The sequence below is a fragment of the Rhincodon typus genome, chromosome 17 (genome assembly GCF_021869965.1).
Source record: "Rhincodon typus isolate 14 chromosome 17, sRhiTyp1.1, whole genome shotgun sequence".
Classification (NCBI taxonomy): Eukaryota; Metazoa; Chordata; class Chondrichthyes; order Orectolobiformes; family Rhincodontidae; genus Rhincodon; species Rhincodon typus.
Genome location: NC_063348.1, coordinates 10,440,681 through 10,463,366, shown reverse-complemented (window position 1 = coordinate 10,463,366; position 22,686 = coordinate 10,440,681). Strand labels below are relative to the sequence as shown.

Here is a 22,686-nt window from a genome sequence, read left to right as displayed (position 1 = left end):
AGGTTGTTAACTGCACACTGGTAATGAATATCGCTGTTCCAAATTTATGTGTTGATGCCAAGTTACTGTTCCCAATGACTGTCATGCCAATATAGCTAAACTGAAATGCCACATTGTACTATTGACCGTCTTCCTAACCCTTCCTTAATTTCTGTGTTGGCTGATGGACAATGCTCCGGGTATAGCCCTCTTCTTGGGCTGCTCTGATATATAGTACATACAGAGCTCCAGCAGCCAGTTTGATCTGCTTGCAACTGCTATACTGGCTGAGGTTACAATGAAAGCCCTACCTTTTCAACCTCACACCTCACCTAAGGCATGGTGAGTCATCTTTCTTTCCTCCCCTGACCCCAGCTCTTTAGTCAGCAGCCTATGGTCCCGTGTGGGACTATGGAAACTATCACTTTCAGTCTCATTACTGTTCGACGTGCCAATTCCTCCCTGTGATAGTTTAGAACATGCTTGGGCCTGATAGATGGAAAATAACTGTCCCCACATTGGTTAATATCCATCAGTTAGGGAGGATTTCCCTCTGAATTCGCAACCCGTGAATCTCAAATCATTATAAACAAATAAAGAAAAATCAATATCTCTAAGTACATGAACTTTAGAAAAGAGTCTAGCAATAGGTCAGGCTTGGCTTGGTCACTCCATCAATCTTGAGGGATGTATTATTGCCAAGCAAAGCTTTAGTCTACCAAATATGAAATTAAATTTGTTTTATGCCATGCATGAATTACTTAATAATAAAATTCTTAAGTAGAAAACTTTAATTCTCCGCATGGTGTGATCTTTATTTATATATTTTTGATTCTGTGCACTCCCTTCCAAATGATTCACAAAAATTAGTTCATAGAAAGAAATGTTTATGTCAATTTATGTGCAGTCTAGCTCTATCAGTGCATGTATATGTGCTAAAGTATTGACATCTGGTTGACAATCTGAATATCTAAATAATTCTCTGTCAATGTTGTACAAAGTGATAAGGTCACCACTAAAGATTCAGAATTTACTTCTCACCACTGGAATAATAGCTCTATTTGAGATCATTCAACCTTTGTCTCGTTACTGGTCCTGAGAGAGATGGCTGTTGTGAAAGAACAATTTTTTGATTCAATCACTGTGGGCAAGAGCAGTACCTCTAGAATATAATAAAAGCTCCAATCCAGCATTCAGTGTTACCAGGTAAAAGATTTGCAGGGGATTGTCTCACATAGAGCAGATAAATGGGAAGGTAATGAATGCTTATTTAACAAGCAAGCAGGCACATGCAAGTTATCATTTTTACATGTGCTGTTTCACAACCTGTAATAAATTGTACTGTCCAGTCAAACATCCTGCAAATTAATCTCTTCAGTGGCAGAGCAGCAACCATTTATCCTTTGCCCAAGAATTGGACTTAAGCTGCAGACTGAAAAATTATGACACGTTAATGATACATACTTCTATTAATGTACAAATTGACCGGTAAATTCAGGGTATTAAGAAAAGCAAAATGAGCAGTGAATCGCAGAAATCACAAAAAAACATGTTTCTCTCAACCTGCCCGGAATATTTTCAGAATTTCCTGGATTTACATATTATTCCTACATTGATTCGGAAAGTTGAATCTGGCAATCAAAAGTGTGGGTAGCCTTTGAACAATTTGATCATTATCATATGTCAATCAACATCTCCAGACCAGAAAGGAAACAATCTAAGGCAGTTGATCTTATTTTGGTGCCAAGCAAAATTTTTTTTGGTGACTTTCAAACTTTAAAATTTAGTATTTTCTTTTCATATTACCTCTCCTTTCAGTATCTCTTTTTGCTTCCTCCTAATCCAATGCAATTTGTTACTAATTCACAGCCCTTCTCTGCCATTCCTGAGTTTCTTTCTTAATCATTAAATCTCAATGGTTAAGATGGCACACCATTGGTCTCACCATTTGCTAATTGCACAGATGCCCTACCCACTTTATAATCAGTATCTACCAATTGTAATGCGAGAAAGTTACAGTTCAAATTTTGTTTCATGCTGAAGGGTGCAGAAAACAACAAACGGCACACATCACAATTCTCACTTCTGCGGCAAAATCCTGCCGATTGTTCCTGTTTCACTAGCTCCTGGCACCTGACTGACAGTCCAGCATGCCTGTTCCACAATTGTAGAAGTGTGATCCCACTCATGAAATGATGCGAAACATCATGACTGCCAATATGTAACTGCAAGCCATGACACATTTGGCAAAATCAAATTATAATATGCAGCAGACCGCTTTCAAAGGCAACCTGTAAATGTGCAATCTTATTATACCGCAACTGACTTAGACAGTCGCAGAAATGAAACATAACCGTGGGAGAACAATGTACTTAAGCTGCTACTTCTTTCTCAAGGTCTGCACATCAGTATAAAAGTGGCTTTCATTTCTCTTTCAGAAAGCAAAAGGAAAGTGATGCGCAAAAGTTCGATCTAGCTCTAAGACTTTTGTCTCTGCAGTACAAAGTTAATATTTTAATAGGAAAACAAATATGAAGACGTACATATAAATGGAAAAAGCTAATATGGAACCAAAATGCCAGATTAAAAAGGACCAACTGACCATTGAAATTGGTCCAAAATAGAGTGTGTACGCCAAGTGGGATTCAGAATACAAGGAAAGACTTCAAAGCAGTAACAATAGGGCAAGGTTATCCTTTCATAAAAAATGAGAAGTAAGAGGAACTGAGTTACAAAAGAAAATCCCTTTTGTTGGGAAGAATGAATGGAGCCGTGCTGTTCAATACAATGGATATGAACAATAAGCATTCTGAAACTGGAAGATGTAGGCTCTGAGAATCACTGTTTTAAATTACTGGATTACTAGATGTAATTTATGAAAATATAAAGATGCCAAAAGACCAGAACAGAGCTCATCTTATCAGATAAGTAATGTTCATTATCTATATGCTTATCTGTGATTCATAACCTTTTGTAAGGAAACATTTAGTTCAATTAAAAAACAAACCCTGTAAATTCTAGAAATCTGAAATAGAAGTGGAACATGCTGGAAATACATAACTGAATGGTTTCTCTTCACAGATATCAACTCCCATTTAAGATAGATATGAGGAGGAATTTTTCTGTCAGGCAGCAGTGTATCTGTGGAATTCTTTATTGTAGAGAGCTGCAAAGACTGGGTTATTCAGTATGTTCAAGGCTGTGACAGACAGATTTTTTTTAACCAGTTAGGGAATCATGGTTATAGGGAAAATGCACGAAAGTGGAGTCAAGGATTGTCAGATCAGCCATGATCTCATTGAATGGTGGAGTAGTCACAATGGGCTAAATGGCCTACTCCTGTTCCTACACCTTATGCATTTCCTGTTTTCTACAGTGGGATTTGTAAATATATTGTCATAAAAATGCATAAAATTATGCTGATTCCACATTCACATGGTCTCAATGTACTTTCACATTTATGCAGATAGTTCATTCATTGCTGAAATCTCCGTAGGGACAAGCAGCCTTAACAAGAGAAAGAAAGAAAAGGGGAAACAGAGGACTGCTGGACCATTACCATGGGCAAAGCATAGCCTAAGGCAAGGGAAATCCTGTCAGAGAGTAAGATCCTCCCCAGTCGATAAAGGAAAGGGCCATAATTAGTTTCAAAACAGGGGCTCACCTCAACATCGGCCGGGACCTGCTCTTCGCTGCACATAGTGAAGCTGCAGAGACCCATAACGAGTACTCAAGATAATTCTAACAGTATGAGGCATGGAATTACATCTTTGCAAGGATGATTTGGCTGAATGCATTCAGGAGATTAACCTTATCAAAAGCAAGCTAAATGCACAATTCCAGCACGTACAATCTCCCATAGAGTTCACAGATGCTGTCAGTCAACAATCTGATCGTAATATTGCAATTTAGAGTTTTTAATGGATTGTTTTCTCTCTCACAAGTTTCATAAGACAACCTAAGGTCAAAGATAAAACTCTATTCAATTTTTAGTCATAACAATGACCAATGATGACAACATACCAATGCATTCACAAGATTTTGACCCCAAGTTCATCAAGACGCCAAAACATCATGAGAATAAGGGGGCAGAGGTGAGTGTAGTGGCCATCAATAAGGAGAAAGTGCTGGGAAAGCCTAATGGTCTGAAGTTGGATAAATCAGCCAGAAGACCCAGCCAAGCCTTTCCCACATGGACTGCCTCAGTCCAGGGAGGTGGCTCACAACCACCTTCTCAAGGGCAACTAGGCATGGTTAATAATTGCCAGACTTGCCAGTGAAACCCAGATCCAAAGAATGAATAAAGCAAATCCCTGGAGTTCACTGTCCGACTGATGCCCAGTATACTTTTGAGCCAGAGATAGTAGGAACTGCAGATGCTGGAGAATCTGAGATAACAAGATGTAGAGCTGGATGAACACAGCAGGCCAAGCAGCATCATAGGAGCAGGAAGGCTGACGTTTCGGGCCTAGATGAGCCTTTGGGTTTTCACATAGTTACTGGTCTGTCAGTTGGAATTGAACTGTGTTCTACGTTGTCACATTGCAGTCTTCCATATGACTAAATCTCAACATTCTGAATGGCCTGATGGGTTTAAAGTTTAATTTCTAAGCAGTTGTTTCTTGTGAGCTCAAGATTTCAGATGACTGACAGGATCTGATTGGCAGCGTAGGTTAATCTTAGACACTTGTATAATGGTGTGTTTTAATGCATTCACAGGAAGTCAGTGTAGCTGGCTGGGCCAGCATTTATTGTCCATCCCTCATTGTCCTTGAGAAACTGGTGTGAGCTGGCTTCCTGAACAACTGCAGGCAATTTAATGTTGGTAGATCCACAATGCTTTTTGGGAGGGACTTCCATGAATTTTGACCCATGTAGCTGTGTCCTTTTAGATGGCAGTAGTCCTGGGTTTGGAAGGTGCTATCCAAGCAACCTTGGTGAGTTTTGGCAGATCACTTTGTAAATGGTGCACTCTGCTGCTACTGAGGGAATTTTTGTGGATGCAGTGGTTACTTTGTCTTGAATGTTGTTGGAACAGCACTCAACTGGAAATATTCCATCACACACATGACTTCTGCCTTGTAAATGGTGGATAAGATTTGAGGAGTCAGGAGATAAGTTATTTGCCACAGTTTTCCTAGTCCATCCTGCTATCCATAGTATTTATATAGAATCATAGAATCCCTACAGTGCATAAGGAGGCCATCTGGCCCATCCAGCCTGTTCTGACACTCCAAAGTGCATCCCACCCATCCACATCCATCCCCTGACCCCCAGCATATACCATGGCCAATCCACCTAACCTGCACATTTTTAGACTGTGGGAGGAAACCGGAGCACCTGGAGGAAACCCATGCAGACACAGAGAATGTGCAAATTCCACACAGAGGTCATCTAAGACTGGAATTGAACCCAAGTGCCTGGTGCTGTGTGAGGCAGCAATGCCAAATACTGTTCCACCGTACTGTGGCTGGTCCAATTTAGTTTCTGGTCAATGGTATCCCCTGGTATATTATTACTTGGGGATTCACTGGTGGTGATGCTACTGAATGTTAAGGGGTGATGGCAAGGTTGACGCTTGTTGAAGATGGTCTTTGCCTGGAACTTGAAAATGCTTGCCGGTGTGGACAATATGAAATAATATTACACAGAAGAACAAAAGCCATAGGAGCAAGTGTACGCCATCATCTCCTTAAGATAGCTCTGTAGTTCAAGAAGGTCATGACTCAATGTTTGTTTCAAGCCCATTTTCTGACATTATCCCCAAATCCCTGGATTCTGCTAGTATTTAAAAATCTATCGAGTTCTTTCCTAGACATACTCAACCACTGAGCATCCACACTTCTCTGGCTTAGAGAGAAAATTGGAGGTTCATAACCTTTTGAATGAAAAAGTTAATTAAAGTTGGCAAAGCACAACAAGAGCAATGAAATATTCCTGACTGGTATCATATTGATTGCAAGTAGCCTATATATAAACTTCAAATGGGAAAGCTACATTGAGAGGGAAAGATAAATGTTTATTTAACATGTATTATAAGCAAATACCTAATATTTGATGGTACCCTTGTGTTTTGCCCGAAAAATAAATATGCTGAAATCTTGGTGCACTTTATATGTCAATATTTGTTTTTGTTCCGTCCATGCTTGAATATTATTCCTTGGAATTTGAGGACTACATTTCACTTTAACTTGGAGTAAAGAATTGGTTAGAGCAGGCCAACTGCCAGTTATACACCCCATCCAATCTTATTTTGTATTTACATTTGACGGGGGAGATGTATAACTAGCAGCTGATCAACTGCCATCAGATTTCCACCACGACTAAGAGAGAAAGTTGGTTTCTACGTTTTCAATCAAGGCAGTATTAAAGGAGTGTTGCACTATCTTTTAGGTGAGATGTTAAGATGATGTTCCATTTGCCTTCTCAGCTGGGCGTAAAACAGCATTATTTGAAGAAGGGCAGTAGATTCTTCCTGTGTCCTAGTTTAGTCCTCAACTACATATGGTAATTCAATAATTGGCTGCTTGTAAATCTGTTGTATGCACATTTACTGCTGTGCTTACCCACAAACTAAACTTCAAACACAAGACTGATGCAAGCTGTTTTAATGGCAGGTCACTAACCTGAACATTATCTATGTTTCTCGCTTTTGCAGATGATGCCAGACCTGCTGAGTATTTCCAACATTTTCTGCTTTTAGTTCAGATTTCCAGCATGTGAATTGTTTTGTTTTACTTCAAGGGTAATGCATTAGTTTCTGAAAATCCCTGGGACATCCTGAGGACATGAAAATTGCTGCAGAAATGCAAGTTCATTTGTTATTTCTTATAGCATTCACTAGATAGAATTAAGGTCTCTTCCCTGAAGCATGTTAAAGCTATTTAGTGCAATGAGGCTAGGCAGTTTAATCCAGTTATTGGTGAACATAAATCTAGTTACAAAACTATCTTAACATTGGTCATCAATTTGGCAGTAATTCAGTAATCTCATTCTGACACACCATAAGGAAGCTTTGCATTGCATCTGGTTTCAGATCCTCTGGGCTCTCAAAGGAGTGTTGTTATCAGAGAATCATAAAATCAAAGAATCATAAAACACAAGCAGATGCCAGTCTGGTCATCACACTTGTGTTAGCTCTTCGAAAGACCTATCAAAGTAACTCCCTTCATTTGATGTTTCCTGTCAATTTTTGATTTTCAGGTCTGTATTCAATTTGCTTTTGAAAGTGTTATGATCCCAGACCAGGCTCTAAAATTTGGTACCATGGCAGGCTAGACCTTCAAATTTTGGTTAGATCCCACTTGAAAACCTCAATATTTTCCAACAATCCAGTTTTTTCTTGAATTAGACAAGAGTTGAAATCACAGTTACTTACTAAAAGGATGAAGCTACGTGCTAGTTTTACACAAGCATAAGAAATGTATAATGCAAAAGTGAGAAAAGCAAACAAACACAGCTATTTATTTATTATACTCTAACATTCAGAATTAACATGAGGTAACAGACAATCGTGGCTGGGTCACAAACTGCATGCTAAATAGCATATATAATTAAGATGGACGTCATGATTCAGCAACCCAACAATATATCTGCGAGTTATTAAATCCTTTATCTATTCTGTGTTTCTCATAAGGAATTTAACTTCTCTTTCTTTTTAAGGTGTAACTTTTGATTTCCTATAAGATCCATTCTAGTGTAAGCTATTACAACTACAATGCATTTCCTTGTTGCTCGATCTCTTCTCCCAGGACAGCATCCATAGTGTTCCAAGGCGGCATTCAAGAAGCTAGTCACTGACACAAATCCAGCTGTCTAGCTATTCTGAGTACTACAAGAGACCTTGCAGTGTAGGTTCATTGTTCCTTGAAAGTGGAGTCCCAGGTAGATAGGATAGTGAAGAAGGTGTTTGGTATGCTTGCCTTTATTGGTCAGTGCATTAAGTATAGGACTTGGGAGGTCATCTTGTGGCTGTACAGGGACATTGGTTAGATCACTTTTGGAATATTGCATTCAATTCTCATCTCCCTGCTATTTGAAGGATGTTGTGAAACTTGAAAGGGTTCAGAAAAGATTTACAAGGATGTTGCCAGGGCTGGAAGGTTTGAGCTATACGAAGAGGCTGAATGGGCTGGAGCTTTTTGCCCTGGAGCATCAGAGGCTGAGGGTGACCTTATAGAAGTTTATAAAATCATGAGGGGCATGGATAGGGTGAATAATCAAAGTCTTTTCCCCAGGGTAGGGGAGTTCACAACTATACAGCATAGGTTCAAGTTGAGAGGGGAAAGATTTAAAAGGGACCTAAGGGGCAACTTTTTTACACAGAGGGTGATGTGTGTATGGAATGAACTGCCAGAGGAAGTGATGGAGGCTGGTACAATTATAACATTTAAAAGGCACCTGGATGGGTATATCAACAGGAAGGGTTTAAAGGGATATGAGCCAAGTGCTGGCAAATGGTTCTAGATTAATTTAGGATATCTGGTCAGTGTGAATAAGTTGGACCAAAGGGTTTGTTTCCATGCTGCATAGCTCTATGAGTAGACACACAGCCTTTTGGGAGAAAAGAAACTGGCTTCATCCCTGTTTTAAATGGGCAACTTCTGATTTTTAAACATTGACCCCTTAGTTCTAGATTCCCGTTTGAGTGGGAACATCCTCTCCATATCTACCCAAGGCCCTTCAAGATTTTGTGTATTTCAATCAAATCAATTCTCACACTTCTAAACTCCAGCCTTTTCTTCAAAGACAACCTATCCAACCCCCATCACCCTTCCAGGTATTAGTTGAGAAAATATTCTCTGAACTGCCTCCAACTCAGTTACATCCTCTATTAAATAAAGTGATCAATGCTGTACAGTGTACTCCTGATGTGGTCTCACTATTGCCTATGTAACTGATGTATAATCTCTCTTTATTCAGTTCCTGCCATAATAAATGACAACATCCTATCTGCTTTCCTAATTACTAATACCTCAATACTATGAAATGTAGGAGCAACATGCCAGAGAACCCTGGATGTCCATGATATCTGGATAAAAAGGAAAACAGTGAAGTATAAAGGATACAGAGGGAGCAAAGCAACAGAAGCTCTAGAGGTGTATAGAAAGTCCAGAGGAGAGCTCAAGAAAGTGATTATAGAGCAAAGAGGGGGCATGAAAAATCTTTGGCAGCAAGGGACAATCTTAAGATGTTCTGCAAGTATATTAAGGGGAAGAGGACAGCATGGAAAGACTAGGGCCTATTAGGGACCAAGGGGACAATCTGTGCATGCTGCTGGAGGTCATTGGTAGTGTGTTAAATTAATACTTCACATCTGTGTTCATTTGGAGTTCATAGAGTCACACAGCATTGAAACAGACCCTTCGGCACAACCAGTCCATGCCGACCAGAATCCCAAGTTGAAGTAGTTCCATCTGTCTGCACTTGGTCCATATCCCTTCAAATATTTCCTGTTCATGTACTTATCTAAATGCCCATTAAACATTGTAACTGTAGCTGCATCCACCACTTCGTCTGGAAGTTCATTCCACACATGAACCAGTCTCCACGTAAAAAAATTGTCTCTCATTTGTGGTGGGGATTTGGAATGCACTGTCTGAGAAGGTAGTCGAGGTAGAAAACCTCACAATATTTAATAAGTACTTGAATGAGCACTTGAAGTTTCACAACAGTCAAGGCTATGGGCCTAATACAGAAAAGTGGGATGAGTGTATGCAGTTGTGTATTTTTGACAGTAGAGGCTCAATAGGCTGAAGAGCCTCTTCTGTACTGTGTGATCCTATGATTCTATGATTTGACAAATATCTTCTACAAAAGCTCTGCCCCAGTTTCTTGGCATCCCTAATATATCCAAGCTAACTGCAGTGTGGACCTTAAATATTACAGTCTCCAGTCAATCAAAACTCATCTCCAAACTTAGAAAAACACAGGCAAAAAGTCCAAAAAAATTAATTTCATCACAAAATTTCTGAATCTGCATCCACCAGATTTCAGGTGATGCATTCTAATTCATACCTATTCAATGTAAAAATAATTCTTATGTTTCCTCTGTACCTTTGGCAATAATCTCAACTCTGTGTCATTTGGTTACCAGTCTGCCTTCTAGTGGAAACAGTTCCCAGTTATTTATTCAATCAAAACTCTTCATAATTTTGAACATCTGTATTAAATCTCCTAGTGGCCTTATCTGTTGGAAGGTGAACAGTTTCAGCTTCTCCAGTCTCTCCACAAAACTAAAGTCCATTAACCCTGGTATCATCCAATTAAATCTCCTCAGCACCTTTTCCACTCTCTCAATGTGTGCAAAGAATTTATTTTCTCTCCCCGTCAGATATTGCTTTAATAGATGCACAGGCACGTTACTGCACGCACTTCACTTCAACATGTGGACAATCTTATAAAGCCACATATTTGTGCTGCATTATCCATGCTACTTTTATTTTTCTGAATATGTGCTTTTCTGTTATCTCTTTGAAAGGTTAATCGAGGGTTACTACTGACTCTTCTGCTCTATTCTGCTGATTATCTAAGGCCAGTGTGTTTTATGCATTTGTTCCAAGAGGTATCCAGAGGCCAAATCACGTGCCTTTTCAAAATAAATGGTTTTGCCATAAGCTTTCATTTCTCACATGGCCAAAATTTAATCTTTGGTGACAGCTAAGCATTAATTCTTGGTCTAAAAGCAATGATAGCAATCACCCCTCCCATTCCTCACTCTTCCAGAAAGCTGTCAGAAAAATTATACTCATACTCTTTGGATCAACAAAATTTAACACTCCATAAGCTCTCAAATCCTGCACAATCCACAAAATAAGATAGTATCTTCTTCTGTAATTGAGGGCCTCCATCATTTTCCACAGGGTTGATGAATGGCATACTGGGAAAGGTTTGAGTTGTTGCCCATTTCCAGCTGGAAAGAATGGATGCCTAAAAGTTCAACGTCACCATGATCTTTATAGCCAGTGGCAGAACCATCCTGCCCTCATGCAAACATCTGAGTTGTTACGTAGGAGTTGCTACAATGCAGTGACTCCACCTTGTTGAACCTGAGTCACAACAGGCACTGCTTCTGGGTTAGGTGGTGGCAGAGGAAAGGTCACCAATAATGTCTTAATGGTCAGTCTTGCATGGGGATCCCGCCTTCTCCCAATTCTTCTCAGAGCTTCCATTCACTGCAACCCTCACTCCATTTCATGGCCTTGTTACAAACCAAGTGAAAAGGCAAGGACATTCTTTATAAATGTTCACCAATTAATGTGGAGGAATGTTTTCTCTCAGAGGGTCAAGAATCTTTGAAACTCTCTTCCTCAGTGAACTGTGGAGGATAATTGAATGTTTTTAAGGCAGAGATTGATAAATTCTTGACTACCAGGGAAGTCAAAAATAATTGGGGGTAGATGGGAATGTGAAGATAAGGACATGATCAGATCAGCCATGATCTTATCAAATATTGTGCAGTTGAGGTTCCTGAAAATAACATTGTATTGGCAGGAATGGCCTATTGGCATTGTGGAAGTGTTGTTCCTGACCATTCCACTGCAAGCATAGTCTGCCTGCATTCCTGCCCTTCTCAATGTGGGGCACCCTGAAGTTTATAGTGGAAATGGCTGGAAAGATGGGAGATGCCTTTTTCTTGCTTCAGGAAAGTTTTAGTACCAGCATCGGAAGTAGTACCGAATCCCATTTCTTTCACTCACAGGTGGTCCCTCTTGGGATATTTGAGTATTGGTTCACCAGTCAGCCTGAAGATTGTGCCTGTAACTGTTGTTATACAACTGAATGACTTGCTAGGACTTTAAAGGATACACAATGGCAAGAATCAAGCACTTGTTGTGGAAATGAAAGACAAAATTGCTAGATTCACTTCCACAGAGGACATTAGAGAATCAGTTGAGTTTTAATGGCAGGCCCATCAGCTTTGAAAACTATTTTCTCAGGTGTGAACCCACTAACGACCAGATTTATCATCTTCATTTGCACAAATTGTCATGACAGGAGTTGAAGCTGTGACCACTAGGTGTCCTAACCAGTACATTACTGTGTTCACAGGCAATGTTCCCTGGTCATTGAGAGTTTCAGCATTATGTGCTAACAACACACAGAATGAGAAAATGTTTCTGAAGAAGGATCCCGACTCGAAATGTCAACTTTCCTGCTCCTCTGATACTGCCTGGTCTGCTGTGCTCCTCCAGCTCCACACTGTGTTATCTCTGACTCCAGTATCAGCAGTTCTTACTATCTCTCATGAAGAAATGTCTTTTTGTGACTGGTCAAATGATCCTCCAGTGGAGGCTCAAATGCCAGTCTAAGAGATATCTGTTACTGATCTACTATTTTCACTGTAGAGGTCTGCCTTAGCAAAAGGCATTTCGCAATGCATCAATTGGAAAAAATCAATGTTTAGTTAAATCCAATGGAACCCAATTATATGTTCTTTCTTCCTTTTGCTATTCATTAATCATTTCCTCTGTTGTTCCAAAAAATGCTCCAAGATTAGATTTGAACTTTTAAGTTGTCATTATGTTTCTCATCCATAATGGGAATCAAACTGATTACTGACTTCTAACAGTTGGTTATCCACACAAGATTATATCTGGACTGGAGAAATTTAGGGCTTTGAAGGCTTGGACATGGCACAATGGACAGTATGGCCCATTTTAGCCCAGCTTAGTTTAGAATTTTATCCATGTTTGATTTTGCTAGCTCCACATCTCAAAAGTCCTTCAACGGCACTAGTATCAAATGAAAAGCAGTGATTTAACACTAATAACTTACATTTATATAAAATTGTTAACATAATAAAACATCAAAGGTGCTTCACAGGAGAAGAATCCAACAATATTTGATGCTGAGACATGTAGTCACATTAGCACAAGTGACCAAGGACTTCATCAAGCCAAAAGGTTTTAAGGCGCAACTTAAATGAGAGAAAACTGGAGGCAGAAAGGATTCTGGAATTTAAACATGATGCAGCTGCCAACAGTGCAGCAGTGGAAATTAGGGAGCACAAGATGCCAGACTTAGATGAACATCGAGACCTTGAAAAGGCTGGAAGACTTTAAATGAGATTATCAGCATGGGATCAATGGTACCTACTGGTTACTGTGGGAAAATAAGCACAGGCATTCTCTGGTGTCAGTCCAAGTTGCTAGTTATGCTATAAATATCAGTTGTAAAACAACAAGCAAGGGTTAAGTTTCTGCAAATCTTGGAGCTGGAGGTATGAAATCCAATTCATCGCCTTACTCAAACATGAATTTGGTATGTTGTGTAGATTAATGAAAAGCTAAAAGTATAACAATCCCAAACAATAAAATAAATGGTGCCCATCTGTCTATTATGTTATATCTTTATTACAGTAACAGCTCAGTTACCAATGCTGTGAGCATGAGCTATATCCCTACTATTGGCTCTCGAGCCATATTCTTTGAATACTTTCAGAAAGTGTGACAGAAATACAAGAATCATTTGTATCAAACTATAGATGAAGATTTAATTCATACTTCTACCAACATGTCTGGGTTCTTGTGATGGTTATAAACCGCTCAAATTTTCTATAGCGAATTGCAAGTTCACCAAAATTGCACAACGTGCTATTGCCCCAAAATATTGTCCCAGGTATTGTCATCCTATTTAAAATAAACATAATAGAGTGGATCTGCCATATCTAATCTACTGGTCTCCAATACAAGTCTAAATCAAAATTGTTTAAAATATCATGTTTTAACTCCAATCCAGCAATGCTACTCCAATTACTATCTATTTTAAACAGAAATGTATGAATTAATTTAATCCTTCTACAAAGCAGTAAGAAAGATTTATCCAATTACATTTTTAAACAAAGCAGAGTCTTTCACTATTTCATTAATTATATTCATGAGCAATTTATTTTACAAGCATTCTAAAATACTCATTTAGTTTCATTTTGCTTGTTTGGGAATTGCATAGAATAAAAGTATTAGGAGTGGAGCTATTTGAATTCACACAAGAGAGTGATTAGGAAGCGAAATTTATGTTGGATCAGGATTGTACATGGATTCAAATATGAGAATGCATTTTTACTTATTATAAATGTTGGAGTTGGGCACTTAGCATTTAAGTGGTAAGACGTGACAATCCTGATAATTGGAATATCAACTACATTGTCCTAAATCCATCAAATGGCACTGCATTGTTTTACTTGTAGTGGGACATTGAATAAAAAATATAAAGTAAATTATGATTATCTCAAGGATAATTTTAATCAGGAAGTAAGATTATCATAAAAATAATTTAGTTGTGAAACATTAATTTTAAACTAGGATTTTCCGAAACGATTCGTTGCTAATGATGAATGTATTTAAAACATTTTTCTTGCTGTTATGATGTAAATGCATATGAAAAAGCAAAGGATTTAGCACGGTGTTCTATATTCCATATGTTCTAATTGCATTATCCTATTTTACCAATTGCACATTATATGGAGAGGCCACTGAAACATTCATTTGAAATGAAGGGTGTTTATGTGATGGACGTTCTGAAGAGCTTAGTGCTTTTAGTTCAACACAAATTACAGCTCTTGGCATTTGCTTTTAAAGGGGTAGTGACCTTAACATTTAGGCAGAGGAAAAATATCTTCATTGATAACAGGACTAGTGTTATTCCTTAGGGTGATTATTTAGAAAGATTAGAAGATTTGTTTTTGAAGGACATTATTTTTGAATAGAAATTATACATGTGATTTTATGGGTCTATTCCCAGATAGGGGTAACCTCAACATTTGGGTCGATGAGGAGCCAAGATTATTCATTGTAGAGGGTGACCTTTTATGGGAGTTGAATGTTAAGCGTGTGAACTAGTTTGTTTCCAAATTGAAGCTGTTATCCATTGTTTAGTTCATGGTGAATTTGAGATTAGAGCCAAGCAGGTCAATTTAAGATTGGAACTGACTTTCTGATTGATAGGGGCAAGCTTGATCGAAGCTTTTGTTTCTTTTTTTTTTACTTTGAGTTGCTGTTCCTATCCCTTTTTAGACAACTGTTATAGACTGAGAAGTTATATTTCTGAAAATTGGATTCCTCATGGAAGCTATTAGATTGGATTTTGATGTAGAAATGTAAGTGATCTTAACAGCATTTACCATAATTTATACACAAAAAGTATATTCGCTGTGATTTGTAATTGCTGACATGTGGAAGTTGCTGTCAGTGTTGTCCAACTTCTTCATAAGCTTCCCAATTTTACCATTTTGCCAACTGACACAGCACTTACACAAATTGTGCAGCATTACATTCTTATCCTCACCTCATAGATATCTATAAACTTCAAAAATTGTTAGGGTATTTCCTTTTCAATATAAATATCTTAGAATTGGTGTGATAAATATTCATTGCTGTCAAACAGTTTCATTGGTGATTAAATTAAGTTTTACAAGTGCAGAGTCTCATTCCTTCATCTTTTAATAATAGTTGGAAATCTCTAGACAAATTGAAATAATTTATTTTCATGGATACATCATGTAAGGAGGCTGTTGGGCCCTTTGTTCCCATGCTTGCTAGACTTATCCCATTAATCCCTCTGTCCTACCTGCCCCCATAACCCTGTAAATTCTTTCCCATCAAGACTTTAGTTGAAGTTATTCCATGACTGTTCCAGGCAGTGCAATCCAGAAGACAACAAACTGCTGTGCAAATATAGTTTCCTTGTGTCATCTCCAGTAATTTGCAATAAGATATGAGCGTATTCCCTTTGGTATTAGATACGAATATAACAAGTACAGGATTTGTTCTAGATGGGTGTTTAATCATACATAAAATAGTCTGTATGTAAGTTTAATAAATCAATGGTAACATATCTACAGAATGCTGTAAGTATGCTTGTGTAAGCTGGGAGTGCTCTTAGCCAGTTTGCTTTGATATGGTCTCATCATAGACTGTTTAATATGGACCAGTTCATTAAAAAAACTGGAATTCTCTGAATTACATTAGGAACTGAGAGACCGGGAGGCGTTTGTGGTAAGGTTAGAGTGTTTTTGGATTTTGAGATTGTTTCTGTTTGATTCCTAACTGTAGTTAATATACATTGTGGTTTGATTGCTGACAATTGAGTTCGGCTGGAGTGTACAGTATTTGCTTTTCTTTTGACTGTAAAGTGAGTCTTAGCATCCATTCCTTGCTTTAATGATGGATTTGGGGTGTCTTGGTGTTTAGGGAATTTTGAAATAGGTGGACTGATTACTCATTGTTGGATCCACGATGTTCAGTTTGCTTCACTGATTGGACCTAAGTGAATTACTTATGAGATGGTTCTGACCTGGACTAAGGGTGATCCTAAGGTTGCTGTGGACTATTACAGTAAAGAGTTCATTCAAAATTTTAGTTTTTACTTTCTGTCTAATCCATTCACCTGAGGTTTGTTTGCACTACCTGATGGATCCAGTGTAGTGATCATTTCCAGGAAATGAGATTCTCCATTAATTATACTTGTTTGGATCTGAATGTTACACTTTAATCCCCCTGTTTCAAATTCGGGGGAAAACAACATTGTTAGTTAGTTGCCAAAGTTAAAAGCAATTTTCCTGGTGGCTTGGTTGCTGGGAATTTTGAAGGGGAAGCTTGGTCATAGATATTGTACATTATCCCAACATTATGAGAGGCAAGCTTATGTAAAGCTGATATAGGGTGAAAATAACTCAAATTACATTAAACTCAATATATGATGGATCCAGGGGGAGTTTTAAGTTACAAACTAGTTTTGAATTAACTTACAAAGTAAGAATAAAGGGGAAGCCTTGTCAACATGACATGCAGGTGATTCAAACAGAATACAACTTCCATTGTAAATCAAATGAATCTTAACTAATAAAAGTGTACAGGTTTCATTCTCCTTATGGTAAACACCAAATATCAGAGATCAGACCAAATAACTATTGCTGCTATTTATAAAGCAGACCACCAAGACAAGCACCTTTTCACTATGGTTAAAAGATCTGCTTTGACTTGGGAAGGGTGTGTCTAATATTTTATCAGTGAGAAGAGCATGAGAAAGAGCGGTACTGGCATCTCAAGAGACAAACGCGCTTTCTGATCGATCAGAAGAACCTTGTATTTTCCCGTAAGGTTCAAAGTTGTAGGAAACTTCCACTTGGCTCTCAGCTCGATTTCGGGCGCTTAACAAGATAACGGCAGCCGCTTACCAATCTCAGGCGTGTTACTGTAATACTTCCAAAAGGAAGCATCATCTGAGTGACGAACCTGACTGGAGACACCGTGCGCTGCTCCAAGCTGCACACTGACCGAGCGAAGCGCGGATAACTAGCGGGCATTGAAGACAACCTGACGGGCAAGGTAAATAGAGTCAGCACTTACTTGAAATCCTCTGCCGCCTTCATATCTGCTATCGTAAGAACTCTTGAAGTACGGTTACAATCCTTGGGAGGATTTGTCCAGGACTTGTGGGAGCTGGGATCGTTGCTCTACCTGCCAGTACGTCTGCTGGCTGGGAGTTATGGGCAAATTATTTGAGCGTCTGTCGAACCTCTTTTGGAACATTTTCTGAGTTGCTTTTAGGGAACGACACCTCTCGCCCCAGCCCAGCCCTCCCCACCCTACTTGGTCGCCGCCCTTTAAGTGGGGTAGGGAATAGAGTTCCCTGCTCCCATTCAGCCGTGTTGGAAAAGCCGATGGAGACTGAGTAGGATGTGGTGCTGCCCCGTTAAAGCACCGACTCTTTCTTCAGTCCAGAGAAATAGCGGCAAGCCAATAGCGGTGATGTAATGCAAATACAGCCAATCATCACAGAGTCTCCCCATCCCCATGTTAGAATATACATTAATCCCCCACCAAGCACAGAGGCTATTTAACAATGAGGATTGTCAAAGTGGAGCCGTTCGGGACCATTAAATTATCCAGGCTCAAGGATTTGCGGGGTTCTTAATAATGGGCTGCCAACTTGCTTTTATTTCTTCTCTGCACCCTTCACAAATTTGAAGTCCGAGTATCTTTTTTTCTGGGGGGGAGGAGGGGGGTCGTGCGGGGAATGGAAGTGCTGGCTGACATCACAGACAGAAGGAAGGTGAAGTCAGGGGATGATAGAGCAGTGAAAGTTAGCACATATCCAGGTGACATGCCCACTGCATTCAAATGTCCAAAGCTCATAAAACGGAATAGAGATGAAGCCATGTGCGGTTTTATATGCGAATGCAATTGAGGAGCGGGTGTTTCCGTCGTAGAAAGTGGTTCGACTTCGAGAAGAAAACGCTTTACTTCGTGAAGCTCTTTCTTACTTCACAGCCTCACTACCTCCGGGTGCATGCTGTGGATAACCCCGGCTCCGAGTCACCTGGGAGAGGGGGTGGGGGAGGGGGTGGGTGGGAACTGTTGCCCTGAAATTACCCATGGGCACAGATCGGCCGAGGCAGCCAAGAATTTTGGCACTGGCTAGTCACACCTGATTTCTTGTCACTCCAGCCTCCCATCTCCCTCATTCAGAGCCTCCTGCTACCTCTTCATCAGTGGCAGTCATAGCAATGGGGCATTGAACAAATGCGTGTATCATGGGATGACTATGGGATGCATATTGAGAAAAGAGCATATGTTGGAATGCAATGGCTAAGTATAGGGGCACAAAGTGAGGCCCTACAAGTTTGTCTGTGATCTGATGATCTGCTTACAATAAACTCAGTTTCAGAACTAGTTGCTTGGAAATTATTTAAATTGAAAGCTAAAATTTTATTTGTCTTTTTTTAAAAATCATTTGGGACCTTCTAAAATCTTCAATGTTTTCATCATTCAGAGTCGAGAATGCATCCTGTTAAATTCGAAGTGGAAGTGTCTGGGAGCACCTCAACACTAATCATGTAGCACGTCCTGCAAAGAGCAAAAGTACAATTTTAAGTCTCTGAAGAGACTTGTGTCAATTCTGTTAACCCCCATCTGACAGGTAACCTCTACCTGTAACCAGTACACTAAAACACTGAGTGGCGAGGCTACTCTTAATCCTAATCCTAACATCAGAAATTACCTCTTGCTAATCCTACTGTTAATTCAAATCCAACCTCAAAACTCCTGTTGAATCAGCAGCCAATTCTTATAATCTGATACTAGGTCCATGTGGCCAGGTTGATAAAGGTCTCTATTATAGGGTTGGTGGAGGTGGGGGTGGTGGGCATTTAGGAGGAGGAGGTTAAGTCGCTAGGAAGGGAAAATTTGTATTTCTAAATGAATGACATATTTGTTTCCTAAGAGAGTCGACCAACACTGTGAGCAAATTGCTCTTTAGAGTAGTAGCCATCCTGGTTTCCATAGCATTTCTAGCTCACAGATTATTCAATCTAACTCAGTGGTGCTCTGTGCTGTAAAAAAGTTTCCTCTTGCCCTACTTTATTTAAGCCTGTCAGCAAAACCCTTCTATTTCCTCCACATGTACTTTTCTGACTTTTACTTGAATACACCAATCTTCCTCACCTCTATATTCAACATAAGGAAAGTTAGACCCTATTGATTGATGTGTGCGTGCTATCTCTGTCCGTTAACAGGCATCATTGCAAAGAGGTCTAGACATCTCTCAGTCATCTTTGTCCAGGTTACAGCTGACAGATTACAAAAGTAATTGGATCTCTTGCAAATCTGTACATTCGCAGTGCAGGGAAATTGTTATGTTAATATTCTTTGTCACTCCTGATTAACCTGCATGTATTTCAACCATGAATATTCCCCCATGTAAAGCCTCTCAGAGCCCTGAATGATTCCAGAGAGGAATCCTTCCTTGCATGTATCGTCACAGTTAGAGTTCTGCATTAATTCAGCAAACACTGGGCTGTTTAGCATCAGTAATTTATTTTCCAGTTTCACGGGCTGGCCTCGTGTGTGATTTATTTACGAATGTGCTTCATATTGCTTCTTTCACCACACCATACAATGAGCTTCTTGACGCAGTCCCTGTATTTTGGAAGGTTGTTTAGCAATCAACATTTCAGCACCGTGGACAAGGACACAGGTTCATGCCGCTGTCCGTGGTGCTGACACCGCCCCATCTGCAGTAAAACTCTGCAAAATTGAACTCAGTCTCGCACATTGAATTCGCGCAACAGTTCTTAAAAGCGCCGCGACGTCTCAGTTTGAACCACAACATACAGTCATGTCCATAAGTCTACAGAAAACATGATACCGAAGTGAATAGATATCAATCTCAGGTCAGTCAGAGCGCTGTGACCTCTAAGTGAGAAGGATGCGGTTTCAAGACCCACTTGATTTGAATACGTACTTCAGGCTGGCATTTTCAGACTAGCACTGGGAGAATGGTGCGAGGTGGGAGACACTTTCTTTGGAATTAATTGATCAACCGAAGGCCTCTTCCACCTCTCAACTGGGTCTAAAAACAGGTGGTTAATGGGAATTCTCAGCTGTGTCTTAACCAATAGATATCAAACAGCTAAACAAACAGATTGTTTTGTTACTTGTTGTGCTCCAGTTCCTACATTTATAGTGTCTTCATATCAAAGGGGCGCTATTTCTGTAAAACCTTGAGCCATCTCGAGCAAAAGTACGTATATGTGGCAAGTTTTTCTTTAAATTTGGAGGGGGGGCAGTTGCTGGGGAAGGACAAATTATTGAAATTGATTTTTGATGAAATAATTCCTTGATTGTTAAACTCTTCCATAGACTGTTGCTGAGTCCTTATTTTTCTCTTTATTTGGACAGCATTGGGCGAGTCAACTGAAATAACACTGTGAGATGAATGATAACAAATGAATGTATTTGAGAGAACCGCCGAGTTGTGATATCCGTGGTCAAGATAGTTGTGTTTCTGTTGTGTCTATCTTTTACTGTCTCTCTCCCTGCAATCCCCTCACTCTCGTTAAATAAAGTCAATGTTTTAATGAAATAACCTAACTGTCAAAGTGGGTAAACAATAATTCTGAAGTACCGCGGGCGTTCGCATTAAATTAGTGGCGTGGAAAACTTTCAAATGATCTTCCGCAAGCCTGCATCTGAGATAAATGACGTTTAATTATAATTCAGTATTGCTATTGGGGATAAAGCAATTCAGGGTTTTTTTTGAACGATGACAAAGGTAACACACAGACAAGAACATACTTGGTTTTGAAGAAGTCTCCTTTTCGGGATTAAGTTTAGTGTAGCTGGCGGTGACTTCTATTAATTGTCTGGTTTATGCGAATGCAGGGTGCTTTACATTGCTGACAGGATGGGCAGGATAGACTGTAAATATTCCCGATTTATAGCCCAAGACAGAGAGAACAGACAGACAGAGATGTAGTGGCCAGTGTTTTGTTTGAAATTTCTTTGTTTGAGATTTCTTCTGTGGGAGATGTGGAATGGTTAATTCACGTATAAGGGGATTGAAAATTAACTTTGCTGCTTCAAGGGTCATGGGATTCAGCCGTATTCCTGATTTAGCCCATTTTTGCAGAAAAAAAAGAGGTTTGCAGAATGTGGGGAATTCAGACAGCGTGAGAGACAAATGCAGAGAAATTCACGGGAGACATTGTACGTGAACCTGGGGAGGGCGGTTGAAGTTGAAGTGATGGTGAGAAATACTGAATCCGAAATTACAGCTGCAGAAAATATCAGCGTCAGGGGTGTGCACGGATATGTAAGATCCACGTGAAAACTATAGAGAGCGAGAAATGTGACGGCTCCCAAGGTGGGCGGGTGGCTTGCGGTAGGAGTTGGGGAGGGGGCGCAAGACTGTAGGCACATAGCTACTGGAAGGATGGCGAGAGGTGAGGGAGAAGACTACTCCAGAATGGCGCTGAGGAAGTCCCAGGGAAAGAAAACAAAACAGACTTTGAGAAACTCGAGGAAAGGACTTGGAGCTTCAGTACAAGATCGCAAGCGCGAGTTTAAAGGGCATTTTGTTCTAGATAAAGGCACCGCCGTAGAACCCACCGGCCCTGCCAATAGGTGGCATCATAGCCATTCACCAGCCCCAGCCCCTTTACCAACCTGCTGAAACTCTGCACCTGGTTCAGGCGGATCGAAATGTATTAAACAGAAACATGAGATGAGATTGTTTCAACAAAACAGTGGGAGGGAGGAGTAACGCACTCATCACAGCATGGGGGCGTCTGAAAATGATTTGACAGTGACAAAAACGGACAATTTCACTCTAAAACTGATTGCTGAGAAATTAGGATGGAGTGGGCTCTCAAAACGGTGTCCTTGTGTTCAAAGGTAGCGAGGCCTCAGCTCCCGGGAGAATTCAGATACTCTCTCTGTTTAAAGAGGAGAACACAAACGAGGCGCTAAGCTCCCCACTTGTAAGTTCCTTTCCCGCTTGAACCCTGCCAGAACAATCTAGAATTAATTTTAATTGAGATGGGTTTTTCAGAGCCCCTATCGTTAACCCGCCGGAACTTACTGTGCAAAGCAACAGTTTTATATGTAAAGTCATAAGACATAAGGGCAGAAGTGGCCAGTCAGCCCACAGAGCCTGACCCCATCGTTGAGATCATGGCTAATCTGAAAATCCGCAACCGCATGTATCATATGACATCCCATAAGTGGCTCCTGTCACTATATATACACAAATTACAAAATCTACACGCGACAGTGGTAACTTCTTTCAGTTTCAATCCTTACATTTCATGTGGACATGGTATACTTAAGTTAGTGCTTGCATTTTTTTTCACCGTTGTGTATCTATTAGGCTGATGTGCCGGATAGAGGCACACTGCAACTGAAGTTAAAGGTACTCGGTACTCCA

The 22,686-nt window shown here is 39.9% G+C and overlaps 1 protein-coding gene across 1 annotated transcript in view; it reads right to left on the bottom strand.

Moving 5' to 3' along the window:
• The window catches only part of chrm4a (cholinergic receptor, muscarinic 4a), an 84,125-nt gene extending 66,611 nt beyond the window's left edge, over positions 1 to 17,514 (bottom strand). The window contains exon 1 of the mRNA XM_048607116.1: positions 17,328 to 17,514. The gene's annotated coding sequence lies outside the window, so the exon portion shown is untranslated. The remainder of the gene's footprint in view (positions 1 to 17,327) is intronic.
• Positions 17,515 to 22,686: the final 5,172 nt, after the last annotated feature.